The following is a 16,452-nucleotide window of genomic DNA, read 5'->3' as shown; positions in this document are numbered from 1 at the left end:
AAATGTATCCTTAAATGGCTTGTACTCTTTTTTTTTTTAATCATTTTATTTCTTATGAAACTACATTTGAGAAATAGGCAGCTGTTGACTCTGATCAACATGAAATCAATTTGAGCTGAGTCACACAACCATTTTTTAAGTGAACTAACTCTTATCTCTGGATTTTACAGACAGAACCCTGCTGCATAACCCCTTTTTAAGTAATTCGAGATGCACCTTAGACGATCCTTGGCCCAAGGGCAGAAAATTTTTGAAACATTTAAAGAGAATGAAAAAAGAACAGGAAGATAAAGCTGCACAGTGACTCAGACGATAGATTCCTGTGAGGGCAGAAGGAAATTGTTTTAAATCATAGACTGAGATTATCAAGGTTAAAAGGAAACATGACATTTTCCAGCATAAAATATGAAGACTGAGATGAGAGGAAGAGAATCAACAGGTAAAAATGTCTGGCAAGGCCAGATTACATGGTTAAGGAACACAAAGGTGCAGGAACAAATTCATAGCACAAGTAAAAATAATGCCCTTGGGCTGGACAGAGGGTTAACCTTGCTTACTGAGGCTTTAATCCCCAAGTCACTCTGCCCTCTCTAGATCAGAGTGACTATCAGGATAGACTGTATAACTATTACAATAGTTATATCAACAACAACAATAATAATATCTGTTACTTCTTTTTAACTTTTCCAAGCCATCTTTTTTCCACTTCATGTGCCACTGATGAAAAAAATGCAGAGTGGATAAAGAAAAGTGCAATATGAATTTTGCCACAATCTCATCCTTAGTGAAGACTAAAAGAGTTTAATGATGGTACTTTTCAAGATCTGATAACTTTGACCAACAGTCTGAGTCAAAATATCAAATTTGTTACTGTCTTAATGTATGAAAAGAATAGAAATGATGCAGTTGCATCAAGTAGGATCATTCCTATGTAAACCTGAAAGGTAGTGAATGTGAATCAGAATTTATTTACTTCAAACTGAAATGGCAGAGACAACTAAATTCCTAATTATCTAGACAACTGCAATTTCTGGTTGGAATTACTGAATATAAAATTAATTTTTTCTTATGTCTTTCAATAAAATAACAGTTTTAAAATCCTTATGATAAATTATATCTGTTACAAAATAAATTTTCAGCTGACAAAAAGTAAACTCTAATTCATAAAGATTTAAACTGCTGTTAGTTAACCTGAATACATCTTATACAGTTAATATGATGCTTCTGATTTGTGGATCAGACTAAATATATGTTCTGTTGAAAGCAAAGCAAACAACAAAAGTGAATCTGTTGTATTCTAAGAGTCACATCACAGAAACATGTATTGCTTCTCCAGTTAAACCTAACAGAAATTACTCTCTAGAAAGAAGAGAACCTATTCTACCCTATTCTACTGACTCAACAATGCAGAACACACAGACACAATGGACGTCACAACCTACTGACTTCAAGGGCAAGATCAAAATGCTTTGTGATTCTTAGGGTTGCAAATTTACCTGATATTTCAAGGTTCAAGCATAGGCGATTTCAAGGTTGTTAAGAAGTCTCATTTTTCAAAGGTCATAGTTATTTAAGTCTCCATTTCTCTTTAAATTACTTCACAAAAGCAGGTAAAAGACTAGACTTAGAGAGGGATCACTTGGATAGGGAATAATGAGTAAGGGGGAATTATCTTAAGCTATTTTAAATTTATGTGGAAGCTTTTTAATTTTTTCTTTCTTTTTCCTAATAAATGTTATTATTGTGGACAATATGTACCTCGTTTTATATGTGATGTAATACTATCTTGCATATTTTGTATTTTATTAAGACTTTATGTCCTAATGCTACATACAGCAGGTTTTCTCATGCATAGCTGTTGCTGAGACTTCAATCAGAAAATCGTGCCTGTTCACCTGCACAAGGCAGACAGCTGAGAACTGCTGTCCTATCTTCTGAGCGAATTTGTACCAGAATTTCCATCTGCACTATGTATGTGCCTGGAAGGATACCAATAAAAATTACTGATCATTGCAAAGATCACCCCTAACTGATGGCTCTTTCAATATAACTTTTGAACACAGTTTTAGTTCAGAGAAAGATTTGAATCACAATGCTGAAGGAGAAAAAAAGCCAGGAGGCAGATTTCAGAGTAACAGTTTTGTAATGTATTGAAGTTCTGCCCTTACAGATGTCCATTTTTCTAGTTTTAACTAAGTCTCTCTTCTTAACTCTGAATTAAATCATGAGATATATTTTGAAAGTTACTTCTGTGAAAGAATCCTAGACATCTGGGCCTTATGATAAGAAAAAAAGTGCTTCGCAATCTTCAGCAAAATAGAACATGGGGGAGATAGCGAGGGTAGCGTTCAGAATTCATTATCGCGGTCACTGTAAAGAGGATCTTCTCTCAAGAGCTGTAGCAACTACGTGTAGCTAATTGTTAGAAACAGGAATCTACGCTGTACATAGTAACTTTAAAAATGACTAAAATCTGTAAGCTTTCTCTGATGATCGTGCAAATCAAATATCATCCAAGTAAAAAACAAGTACAGCACAGAAAAGGTATCCAAGTTCAGTATGATATGACAGAGAACGCTACAAATCTGTAATGTGCTAAAGCCATGAGAAATTTAACCTGATGCTGGGGAGAAGAAAGTGAAATAATATTTCTTAAATCCTTCTGTGCAACAGAGCTTACTCCTTGTGTTTACCCAGCAAACTGGCCTTTCCAGAGATCTCTCCAGGTTGCACCAGATACCAGCGAGTATCACACATTGCAAAATGCCATCAGACTGCAATCTGATTAGAACTGTAGCATTTCATTTCCAAACAGTCTACATCAGTTACAGATTAACAGAAAAGATTTAAATTATTGAAGGAGAAAATTAGTAGCTGGTAAAAGCAAGGTATGAAAAAAGCACGCTGGAACTTACAGAAAAACCTCAGGACATGATTGTGCTATATGTTTTAGCTTAGCGTACAGTTTATCATTTTTTTGGTGAGAATTCTCATCGAGACTAAATATACTTTCCAGAGATTATTAATTTGTCCAATGAAAAAATACAGAGATTTTACTGAATTGTAAAAGTCATCTCAAAAACTCTGAAGTCAACCCTCAAATTTACATAATAGGCATGACAAAAAACGTGACCTATTTGGACTAGTGGAATTATAATCTAATCTAATCTATTTAACTTTTTTATGATTGCCACCATGGAACTGGTGGAAAAGGCACAGGGTGGTAATGCCTTTTCCAAATTCTGCTAGAAATCTCACCTCTCATTTGCTTCAGGATCTACTTCACCAGCAGATCCTGCCTGAATAGTACTCGTGTTTAATCTGCAATACATGACACAGAAAATAAGATCCCTTGCCAAACTTACAACAAACAGCAAGTTCCAACAACTCCTCCAGTCCTCCCTTTCACTACCCAAGGGCATACAAAAGTCAGGTAACTATTGCAATTTAATCCCTCTAGCAAAATTTCATCCAACTGACCTAAGAGTATTTTTTATGCTCCCATACCTAGATATATGCACTAGGCACCATAAGCCTAATATAATATAGCCTGTTGTAAGGATGGGTGGATTCTACAGAAAGAGATCTCTGTGTCAGTCAGCAAGAAAAGTTTTCCTGAATTTCTTCCACCTGGCAATCACTGTAACCCTAGTCACACGTAAAATTGTTAAGGCTCATAAACCCTTTTACTGGAAGTGTGAATAAGCAGAAAGGCCCCTGTATTAAAAATATGATTGAGAGCATCAAGTCTTAGCACACCATCTGCAGTGAGTGCACTCAAATATTTATTATGTAAGTTCCACTAAGGAATACTCAATAAGCTTTGTCAGAGAGCTGATGAGAGTTCAGAGGAGAAAGCTGTGTGTCAAGCAGCTTGTGACAGTATAAAGAGACTACAGAAATATATGCATCTAAGGGGAGAGCTATCAGGCACCGAGAAGTTGGAATACAGCTTTCAGTCACTCTCAGTTTCATGAATACACGCTGGATTATTGCATGAAGGGAAGCTGCAGCTCTAGCAGTACCGTGTTCTGCAATACAGGTGTGTCTGCTGCCAAAGATGACCTTCCTGACAAGCATCTTATTCTCATCTCAGTGCCCTGGATTCTCAATTATATACTTCATAGTCACTTTGACATAATGAATACGGACTTCCTAGAATATTGACTTACACCTTGTGATAAGAATGAATCCCCAAAAGTAGAATGCCTAGTCTCAAAAAGAGGCAGACTCCTCTTGTTCCTCTGTTTCTTAAAGCTCTATTTTCAACTGTTAGAGACTGCTAACTTTCTAACAGCCATCTTCACTTCCAGAGCCATCCAAGGATCAACAACTATCTCATGAATACTTTCTTAAGTGTTCTGTGCTTCAGCTTGTCTTTTGTACAGAATAATACTGCCCTGCCAGTGTTTGTTCAGCAGTTGCCATTGTCTGATACAATGGGCCTGGGTTACCATATCTCAGACCTGTTCTTCCAGCTGGTCTGCATTCCTTACCCTTGCCACTTCCAGGATGGGGAGATCCTTTATGAAGATACTTCCTGAGCCTGCCAAAGAGGCATGCTCCCTCTTCATGAACAATGATCATTTTCATAATAAATTTAAAACTGAAACAAATACTTTGAAAAATATTTGATTAATAGCCCTGAAAAAATGATATTTTTCCTCTTATGCTTCTTCATTCCAAGAAAACAAAATATCACCTTTCTACATTCTAGATTGATTTCATTACGTCTTTTCCAAAATTTTCATATTTGTAACTTTTGTTGCTCTGTGCAAGTTCTGTGCAACGTTTGTGGCATAACTTTATTAAGGAGGAGTTTAAGAGTTTTGCACTGGGCACAAACTATGCGTAAAAATTATTAAAGTTCAAAGGGTTAGAAATTAATAATAAGAATAACTTAAAACACTTTATAACTAAAATGAACAAAACAGTTCAGCAAGCTCAAAGTACTTTTGCTTAGGGAAATGTCTAACCCTCTCTTACAACTCTTCTCACAACTGCATTTTTCAGCTGTTTCATATACACGCAGCTATAGGTTCTCAGTGTCTTCACGGACGTCAGGTATGTTCAGTAAACCAAGTATCATAAAGCTCCTGATTCATGCACCCTTAACTGAGATAACTGTAAATAATCCCTTCCCTGTCAATTGGATAGGAATGATGAACTGAATAGTATGAATGCCCTCTGCAGGTAGAACACAGAACTGCTATAATTCTGGAATTAATTTCAGCCTGTCTGTTTATTAAGAAGGAACTACATAAACAGGTCTATATTAGTCCTTATTAGCCTGTTCTGACATTGTCTGAAAACTGTAAATGGTACAGAGGCATCTCCTGGTATTGTTGATAGACAGCTGATCATCTATCCCACACTTTTCACCAGTCACAAAAGCAGATTGTGTCTATATTGCTGAATTAGACAGGAACCTGGAAAAAGATCGAACCCTGGTGTGGTTTGACTGTACTAACCAGTATTCTTTCCCATATCCTCTGTATAAAGCTAGCTATAAGTCTTTTACCAGTCCCAGGAGGTGCTATGTATCCTTCCCATAGTTCTAAATACTTTGAGCTCTCTCACACACATGTATATGCATGTACACACAAATTATGCCTAGAGCCAGAGCAGTATGCTATTTTACCCAGGCGACATATAGGGCCAACTAATGCATATTGTGGATACAAATAATTCTGTGCCATTTGATCTAGAGACCAGGCTACTCTCTCTAAAGCCTCAATAACCTACTGCAAGAGCGAGGTTTTGAGATAATCAATACTGCATTTTCCTGAAGGGCCAGCTTAGTGTGGGGGCATCATATGTTGGGTGGCCCATAAGCATCAGGTGAAAACAGCTTCCTGTTGAAGCTGTTATCAAAAAAGGTGCTAAACCACTAGGTTTATATAGGCCTGCTCTGAGCCTGCTGCTGTCTTTGTCCACTACATATTGCCAGAGGTTTCAGAGCCTCTGTCACAGCAATCTCCTATTCTTCACAGAAAAACAGCAGTCAGCAACTATTGCATGCCTGAACTCTGTGACATTCAGCCCGATGACCTCCATCTCAGCATATTCATGCTGGTTTTCTGACTGACCAAGTCTACTGTGGATGAGATCAACAAAAATATAAATATATTCACTCTGTTTAAGAGAAGAATGATCTCATCCCTTAGCCAAGAATGAATGTGAATGAAACTGTTTGAAGACTATTACAAATTCAGAGCAGGAAACAAGGCTTTTAAACAGAGTCTTTACTGGAATAAGAAGGCTGATGGACACCATGTGAAGTGCAGTACAAAGCAACAAAAGTACTAAAAATCAAACCCAAGAAAGGATGGCAGTGTGACAGAGAAAGACTGCTTAACTTTAATAGTCACCATCATTTTTTTGTTTCCACAGTAGCTCCTGACCATTTCCATGAGAACATGCCCAAAGCATCTTGCCTTGGGGTAGATTGACTAATAAATGGCCTTGACTTCAAGCTGCACATGAGCTGCAGCTCTAACTTCATGTGCAGTACAGAGCAATAGCTGTATTCAAAGGCTCTAGATGTATAGATAAATCACTTGCTTGTACTTGTCCCTAACTTGGCCATGGAAGTTCAGGTGTTGCATACAGTCCACAAAATCAATACACACCGTTACAATGCCTGTCCGTTCACTGAAAACATGAACAAATTACTTCATTCCTATATTTGAGAAAGCAAAGAGAAGTGTTCTATATACAAGAGGCTCATCTATCCTCAGAATAAGAACTGAGGAATAGAAAACTATTTGATCAGCTTTGAGTTCAAAGACATGTCACAGCATACATAACTTCCAAAATGGATTATTGTGACACTAGCAGTTACAACAATAGCTTTCTTTTTCTCTTCATGCCTACAGCATACCTGAAAGTCAGTCAGGTCCACATGCATGGCTTTGGACTTTCTGGGTAGTCTGATTCATTCTCGGTCTATCAGAGGTCTGAAGACATATACTTGAGTTCCATGAAAATCACATGGTATGTATGTGCACACAATTTTGAGTTAAATCATAATTAATATTTTAGTAATTTAATTTTTTTTTCTGCTGGAAATGCAGCAATCTCAGTATCTTCCAGCAGAAAACTTAACAGAGACATGTTTCTCATGGATACTGCAGGTGTGCTGAGCACCAACTGAAGAGTGTGCAGATCAACTATGGGAGCTGTGATTACTTGAAAATGCTTTTCCAAAGGTCCTGTAATAAGGTGCCTCCTTTTATATGCAACTTAACAATAAATAGAAAAATCTTTTCTTCCCTGATGCATCCATTGAAACACTAATGGAAAGTTTATTTTAAGAGTAAGTCTATGACAATAGGCTTAACAGCAAGAAACAAAGACAAATACCTTGTTTATTTGCATATTGTTCGGCAAGTTTTTCTTGTTTCTAAAGTGCATTTTCTCCTTTCCAAAGAATGCACGGGTTGTTTTTCTTTTGTGTGTATGCACATATAAAATTTCTACCTCCCAAACTCCACTGTAGTGCACACTACCTGCATTTTCCTGGAATTTATGTATCCCAAACTTTGTTACTTGTCACAGACTTATATTAGTAGTGACTTGCACAGCTGTCTGCCCTGATATACAAGTTTGCATTTGTATATCACATCCCTGTCCTGGCCAAGACCAATCTAAATCATCCCTCCCTCATAAAATGCCACCACCACTACACTACTTGTCACTTTTTTGGTGTTTTGTCAAATCTCTCTCTCCTTTCCACCACAGCTACCTCAAGGCAGTTACTGCCAATGTTAAGCTTTTACTGTTCAAACAAACTTCTTCATCAACTTGCCAATATATTTAATTAAAAACAGACTATCCACCTTGGGTGGGGCTTACACAGCTCCCAAGTTAGGTTCATTTTCACACTCTGTTGCATAAACTGAAGTGGACATTTATCAAGGTGTCTGCAAGTGAAATATCCAAGAAAGCAGGGACTGTAAAGCTGCCAAGTTTCAAAGTACCTGGGCATACCATCTGCAGAATCTAGAATATAGCATGTCAACAGGTTGTCACAGCCACAGACTGGGACATAGCAGGATAGCAGAGCATGTTAAGCTTACTGCATTTTAACACAGGCCAATGCTTACTTTCTGAATATCAAATTAACATTGAATCTTCTCATTTGCAAAGGTTTTATGGTTAATGTATTGAGTATAAAATTTCCAAGGCTCTTAAGATTATTTTGTATCATTGGAGCTTAACTTCAGCTCAAGCAGAGATTTTATTCGAAAAGCAACCAATAACTATCTGCATCTACCATCACTGCTAAAATATTATTACAATTATGCTTAAATCTACCAGACAAACCACCTCAGTTTTAAGATAAAACTGTTAGCATTTGAACTGAAACTAATTAATATAATAAGATAAAAGACAAAATTAAAACAAACAATTATTGCTAGGAAAAAAATAGTAAGAATTCAGAGACTGATTTCCAAAAAGTGTTGGGTATTCTGTTCTTCCATCCTTATTCACACTTCCATTTAATTCAGAAATATGTGTAATAGTCGTACTATAAAGAACAAAAACAGAAAAAAAATGAACTGAAAATTCACCATGACAACTCAGTTATGCTGCGACTAATTTTCGAGCACCATCTGCTGGTCTGCTTCTAAAACAACAACCGAATTTCCCAGCTGCTGGTATCTCCCGGATAAATCATCAGGTCTGTATTGACTTATTACGTATTTTGTTACCTATTTATTAAAAGATCCCACGAGTCATGCACTATCAGTATACTAGAGGAAATAACAGAATTCACGTAATAATCGATGGCTATAGATGAGATGTGTTGGGAAGTTAAAATGGCTGCTCTGCAGTTAACATTAGTTGAGACAACCTTGTCACAGTGGTTTTTATGCTGAAAAGGTTTCTAAAGTACATTGAAAATGAAAGCAACTTGGCCACTGTTTTCTCTTAACATACCATATGTCACCCTTACCACAACTCTTGTCAGCAAGAAGAGATATCACTGCAATCTTTTATTTCTTGCAGATTCTCAGCACTGCAAAGTTTTAGAGAAACCTACAAAGACAGAACCTCACCCTCAAATTCATCATCATGATTATTTCTTGCTCACCTCTTGTTCCTAGCAATACAGTGCCATCTGTTTTTCTTGTCTTTCTCCTTATTCCATTCCATTCCAGAAAAGACTTCACATTTCCTCTAGGACAGGATGAAAATGTCCCATGTTAGGAGCCTGGATTCTGACAGGACTAACTTAAAAAATTTGGAGCTCTATTCTTTCCTCCTTCTCCCTAGGAGAAATACATATTTGCTTAATTTGCACGTATGAAAATATTTTGTAATATAAAAAAGCTGTAATTGCTTTTTGTTAAAGATAATTAATTTCCAGTTTGAATTGCCTTGTAATGTCCAGTTTAGATGAAGACATTTGAATATTACAACTTTATTCCCACACTTCTGACAAATATATTTAAATACCACAAAAACACATAATGCACTAAAGGGGTTTTTTTAAACATAAAATAAAATAAAAATAGTTTCAATATCAAACTGAAGATACAACTTGCAAGGCCTAGATATAAAACACTGTCTATTGATCTGCTGAACATTTACTTATCTGAGTGTCTCATTATTGAACAGCCACTAAAAATTACCAACTGAATTATTTCTTTATATCCCACGAGTACTTTGTCTACCGCCCAAAATATTTTAGCCAGTCTAGATTTAGTCTGTGTAATGATCAATATTTCACAATAAATCAGAAAAAAATCTTGATTCCTACAGTACTCCAACACACACTTAAACCTTTCTTCTTATTTTCATGTTGAAGTAAATAGGACCACTTCTGCATTTTTAGTTAACCATATAGGTTCATAATTGAGACTTTGGAGTCCTGTGGAGGCTCACAAAAATTTAAATTCAAGTAAAAGAGCATGCAGAAGGCTGGTGTTCATGAACGAGTCTTTTCAGCATTGAAATATGCTTAATACTTCAAGCAAAATTAACACTTCATACAGGAGAAAAAACCCCAAGTTGTTGGTCTGGATCAAGATGATTCTAAAAAGAGAAAATGCAATCAGTTCTTAATATCTGTTGATAATTTGCAGGAATCCCAAGGACATTGATACAGATTTTCATTTACAAGAGTACTGGTAGTAGAGTTAATCCAAAAGTGAAGATCCTGGAATAACAAGTAGAAATGTTTCCACAATTCCTTTAAGACATTATTCCAATTAAGACATTATTTTTGCACTTGCAAAACAGCACTTTAAAGGTTTGTTTGTGCTCTTTTCTTTTTTCACAGTAAAAAAAAGGTAGGTATACTACAATGAAAATACACAACTTTTTATTTATCATTATTCTATAGAGAAGGAAAATTTATAAACATTTTAACACAACAGCGTATCCACTTTCCTGTTTGTATCAAGTTTACTTCATCTTCTCACACTAACAACTTCTTTCTCGTGGGTCACAGTGATATCCTTCATAAATTTGTACCAGTCCCATGATACTCTGTCTAGCACCTACTGACATCCTGACGCATGGGATATGTTATTTTATAATTCTACACTAGCACTGTTCCACTTATTATAGGAAATGGATAGAAGCTGTTGCATAAGTTCTTAAATCTCATCATAAGCAATAACCACTTGTAAAACATTCTTATCTCAACAATTTAAAAACACAGTCCACTGCAATGTAATTTACATTGTTAAAATACTGATGTGAGTTCCCAGCTTGTATCTAACTATAGCACAACAAGCACAATGTTGGGGTTTTTCTTGGCTCTAGTTTTGGAAGCATTAACCACCAGTTGGGAATATTTGCAAATTTTCAACAAAGTTCCTTCCTCAGTTCTATGACGCTCCTCTTTTGATGCCCTACTGAAGTTTCAGGATGTTTTTCTTTTTGCATCCTGCTTTAGTTCCAAGACATAAACCCTCATGGAAGCACCCTACAAGTTTCACAGTCTTCCAAGGAAAAAAATTACAATAGAACATCCATCTAAGGAAGAACTGCATCCTAATAAAAGAAGGTGGGAACAGATTACCAGCAATTAATAATACAAAGTAGCAAGCAACAGAACTCAGAAACTCTTTTAGAACAAATTCTTTGCCAAGAAGTCCACAGTTCTTTACTTTTACAGATTGAGTTATGTGTATGTTAGAGGAAACAGTATTTCTATCTATTGAAGATTTGCATTTTGAATGCTTATATTGATTTCCTGGTTCAGCTGGTGTTTGATAGCAGAAGCTGCCGAAGTGAAAGACTAGTTTCAAGCTTCCTTTCATATTTCTTCATTTCCCTGCCCTTTCAGTCAATAGTTGCTGTGGACTTCAGAGCAGACAGAGGTGGCTAAATCAATTCCAGAAGCTTGAACTGGTTTACAGCAAGCAGAATTGTTAATATCCTTCCATCGTTATTCTTAGACAATACAAGACTGCATATTCCCAGAACGTACATAAAAATATTAGTTCTTTATTTAAAACAACAAGCTCTCTATATAATATTATCTGTACTTTTCATGTGCAAGAAATGAAATTTCTTCTCTTGTTCAGTTTCACAAGGAGTGAAAACTTCTCCATGAAATATAATGGCATGGGCCTTCAGTCACCTGCAGATCCACAGGATCCACAGCTACGCCATTCCCTCTGCTAAAGCTTCTCATAATCTCGTCTCTACCTACAAAGTTAGAATACTGATCCAGCTCACTCACTCTCATGGTCTTTTCCTATCACAATGCCCTGTAAAGCACTTAATGCAATAGATGGGAAGCACAGAGCTGAAAGAAGGAACTGCGAGGAAGAAATGTGTGCTTTGCCATTGATTCCCACTGCTTTTGTAGCTGACCTAAATTAAGAAAATTGACAGTGCTTCATACCTCTATGGTCTAGATCCCCTTCCTCTCTCCCAGCGTGCTGGTTTCAGGCTGCTGCATCCATATGCTTTTCCCACAGCTGGGACAAGTACAACAGAGACCACTAGAAACAATTTGATATGCCATCAATTCTATATTTGCATTTCACCACTGAGGCCTACTCTTCTAAAACCTAAATGAAATTACATCTGATTTAGGAAAGAGTGGAAATGTCAATTGTCCTATGATAATTGGCTAACTGTACACTTGCACTTGTCCCACCTCTCCAGGAAGGCTTCATGGTGGTTTATGAAGTTCCTGGGAGGACCAGCACCAGAATAGCATAATATGACCAAAGTTTAATAATTACTGCTTATGTTACTACAGCACCTAGGAGGCCCTGTCATCTATCAGAAGCCACTGTGTTAAGCAGTGTATGAATACAGAGAAAAAAAATAAGACAGCCCCTGCCTCTAGAAACAAAAATCATGAGAGATGGGTACAACATACTGCCATGCAATCTCAGGCAGTCAGTCTTGTCAAGACAGCACCATCTCCACTGTCAGCTTTTCTGCCTCCCTCAATACAAAGGACACTGCTGAAGAACCTGCTAAGTTTACTGCTTGTGGCAGGCATAAGCTTCCCAACTGAAAGATAATTTGCACAACCCCATCTAAATGCAGGTTTTACAGAATGACATCTGTAATTTATTTCTAGAGTGTCTAACTTTCTTTTTGTCTTCAGCTCATTACTTCTGTCTCTGTATTAATACAGTAAATTCATGAATCTTATTGGGAATTTCCAGAATTTAGTGGTGGCCACTGTCTCTTTTAGGAAACCACATGTGAAAATTCAGACTTTCCTGTGGTTTTCTTCAATGTGTGTTGCATGTGATTTTGGAATTCTATACAGTGACTGTAGCTCTTCCATACAGTATTGTCTTATGAAGAACCTAGAATTAGCATTTACTTAGGAGGGAAAAGAAAGATAAACAGAAAGAGAGAGAACCAAATAATCTAATTTCTCTCAATAAAGAGTTTTGAGTCATGTACTAAGCATGTACCTTAATCTCATCTTCTCCAGTAGCACGGAATGGCAGAAACTGGAAAGCTTCTACTTATTTCCTTCACTGGCCTGAATTAAAACCCTGTACATTTTAGAATTTACACCAACTAAAAAAAAAATCCAAACAACAACTGTTGCAACACATTTTCTAGGCTGAAACTTGAGAATTCCTTTCAAAATTAGATCATGTAATAGAACTACTATAAGAAGATAACTCTTCTGTGCATTATGCTTGGCTTTTGATTTCTCCCTCATTCCTCTTATGGGAACGTGTTCAATCCTATGTTTTTCACTCACAATACATTTGTTTAGTCTGCCACTTCTATGTCTCTCCCTAATGTCTACTCAGTGTTCACACTAGTGTCTGAACAAATCATCATGTTACATGTAAGTTTTGTTTGCCAATGAGTAGCAAATACTAAACAGTGTATCTATTAAATAAATATCGTTCCCCTATCAGATCCAGATAGTGTGTGTAATATGAGATATAAAAGTGTTGTGTGTGAAAAATATATAGAATTATGTCCATTTAGCAAACCTGAACCATTTTCCTCCCCCCCTCCACAGAGATTCTTGAGGAGGCAGGATAATTCTCTAGGGAGTCTAAGGTAGTACATGGGGTTTGGTCATCTGACAGACCTTCAGGAGGAAGTATTTTGTGAATGTGCAGAAGTCTGTGATTGACAAGAAGCACACTGCTCTAGAAAGTCAGAAACTGTCTGCTTAGCTCCTGTGAGAATGGTAATTGTACATCTGGTGACCTGAAATGCCTTCTCAGCTGGAGAGAGGGACTTGGAGAAATTGTGAGTCACAGCTGTTCATGTAAAAATCCTGCCAGCAAGCACTTGTGGAACTTCACTGTTCTCCCTCTGCACGGACTCCGTGACGTTCTGTCACCACAGAGCATTTGGAGCTGGGAATATTGCTGCTCCCAGGACTCCTTCCACTTCTGTGCACAGCACAGCTCTGCTTGAAGTAGTATGATTTTGGTGAGATACTGCATAAGCTAAGGCCAGTGAGAGGTTCCCAATGGATTTTACAAAGTTAGAGCAAACCCTAGTCTGCAATGTTAACCAGGCAAAACAACATAAAAATCTGAAAATTACTGAGATGAAAAAGAAAACTTTATTGTACTGAAATATAAAGAGCCAGGGGTTGTGATTTGTTCAGTAATTAAGCAATGCTATATACCTCCAGCTTACCAACCAAACCTTTATAGCTACAAACCTAAAGCAGACTTCACTGCAAATCTGTCCAATAGTACAACACAGGGAGTAATCAGGTTTCATTCATTTTCAGTGAGCTCTGCTAAAACTACCAGACTGTAAATTGCTGCTTTTGCCTTATATTTTTTTAGTCACAGAAAGACATTTTAGCCTAATTTAAGTATATTCACTAGTAATTCTTTATTGTGGTTATACTCTTTTTGCCGTAATGTTTCCTGTTACATTTATGTGTCTTTCTTTTCTATATCATCAAGACTTACTTACTGTCATATTTATAACAGCTGTATTTTTATATCCTTAAATACTGCATTGCTTTAGTGATATCGACAAATTTATTTTGGGGAGTCTTAGGTGTTTCAAAAAAACTACTGGCTATCACAATTTTTATTGTTAAACAAAAAGGTGCTTCTTTCTGTATTCAGACCTCCTAGGCCTTAAGAAAGCATAGAGCAGGTTGCTATTATTTGTCATTTCAATAAAGGTAAGTTGCACTATGCAATACTGAAAAGGAAGTGACCACAGCTTTTATAAAGCCATTACCCAAACAGCAGTTAACTTTATGGTATCCATGATATCTGACTTCCCTTTTTCAATATAGTTATGGCTGGGAGAGCCCTATCATCACCTGGAAAATTCATGAGTGAAAAGCACTGAGCATATGGTTACAGGAATGCAACTATTTTTAGCAAAAGAATCTTCCAAGAGCAAAAGAAGCTTTATCAGCAATGAAAACATTTAATGGACCACTACTACCTCTGACTTTACAAAATAGAAAGAATAATGAAACAAATTGTCTTTAAATTTGCATTTGTAAAGTAGAAAAGCATAGAAAGACTCATCCTTCATAAAGGACACGCAAACACGATTTAATATCAACACGGCCTCAGCAGAATGTTTAAGTTGAACAGGCAATACTACAACACGTTATAAATGATTCCACTGACACACTAAAGCAAAGACTGCTTATAATTAATACTTGAAACAAGATAACACACTTCAACAGTGGAAAAAATCAGAAAAAAAAAAGAAAATAAAGCTCATGAGAGATTTCTGATTCATCAGGACGGTGTCATTAGCTGTCACAAGGAAATATTATTTAGGTTTAACTCCATTTGGCATAGAAGAAAGTGAATTTCATCCACAGCTAAGACAAAATCAGCTATTGCTGGATCTAAACTGGTGAAAAATATACTCTGTCAACTGTATCAGGTACGTGGACAACAGAAAAATTATCATCCTCAAAGCTGACTCTATATAGGGAAATTAAAGCAGAATAACACAATGAACTGAATAGCAGTTCATTGTAATTGCTTTACAACTTAAGAAAAAACACAAAACAAAACAAATAAAACAACCAAAACAAACAAAAAACCCCCACCATTCTAAAAAAACCCCACTGATACTTAAAACATTCATTTTGGAAACACTACTTTTAAAAAGTGTATTATTCTTACAAGTATTATCGCCATCTATTGACTCTTGCTTAAAGATCTACTTAGGCAGAAGTCTTGAATGAAATGGTTTTGTCATCAAGTATGAAATGAAGACAAAAATCATCCCCATTAAGCAGCATAAAAATGAAATAGCCTTTTACATCTAGTTGGCAAGGGGAACCACAATGACCACAATAATTAACTCAAAGTATACAGTTTGATTTCATAACAAGACATTTTCAAAATCCCAGCATTGATATGACTGAGGATACTCATATTACTCAACTTCAAATTACTCATATTCTATAGGCATATGTGAGTCTATTTATAAATATATATACATGTACATAAATATACACATATATATATACATGAATCGATGTTACATGAATTTTGGAAAACATAACAAATCACCAAAATTTGACAAAATGAACAATAATATACTGAAAAGAATCAGAGGACTAGAATGATAATCAATGTCTTCTCACAGCATTTGCTCAAGCTGCACATACCTGATACACAGTATTGTTTAATTTCAGTTTCAGAAATAATAAATCGGGTTATAAATGTAAGAATCCAACTGTTTGCTATGCATGTAATTTTATAATGACAGCCTAGTAGAATCTATTAAACTTAACCTTCAGATCCTATAAATTAAACACACTACTAACACTTAATAGAAGACCATCAAATTGTAACAGATTAACAATCATAAATTTGTCAGTTACAGTTCAGTCACAATACAAAAATTGCCCTTGCACTAAGAGCCACTATAAACAACCCAAATTAAACAGTTATTGCAAAATCAAAGACAGACTTAATAAGGGTCTTTCAATTTAACAGCAGAATTTTAATACACAGAGATCCAGACGTACTTTTCCTC

General features: G+C 36.2%; 1 long non-coding RNA gene across 3 annotated transcripts; it reads right to left on the bottom strand.

The window, feature by feature from the left end:
- Window positions 1-1,611: 1,611 nt before the first annotated feature.
- LOC135408367 (uncharacterized) lies at window positions 1,612-16,157 on the bottom strand. Of its 3 annotated transcripts, XR_010427550.1 has the most exons (4): window positions 12,909-16,157; window positions 11,870-11,969; window positions 9,101-9,278; window positions 1,612-1,979 (listed from the first exon to the last, which is right to left on the bottom strand). It is a non-coding gene; the product is annotated as an uncharacterized LOC135408367 (long non-coding RNA). The 3 variants fall into 3 exon arrangements; XR_010427549.1 differs by having other exon boundaries at window positions 11,870-16,157; XR_010427551.1 differs by lacking the exon at window positions 1,612-1,979 and adding an exon at window positions 8,364-8,533 and having other exon boundaries at window positions 11,870-16,157.
- Between the last annotated feature and the right edge of the window lie 295 nt (window positions 16,158-16,452).

The sequence above is a fragment of the Pseudopipra pipra genome, unplaced genomic scaffold (genome assembly GCF_036250125.1).
Source record: "Pseudopipra pipra isolate bDixPip1 unplaced genomic scaffold, bDixPip1.hap1 HAP1_SCAFFOLD_372, whole genome shotgun sequence".
In the NCBI taxonomy this organism is placed as follows: domain Eukaryota; kingdom Metazoa; phylum Chordata; class Aves; order Passeriformes; family Pipridae; genus Pseudopipra; species Pseudopipra pipra.
Note: the sequence above shows the minus strand (reverse complement) of the source record. Positions and strands in the feature narration are given on the sequence as shown.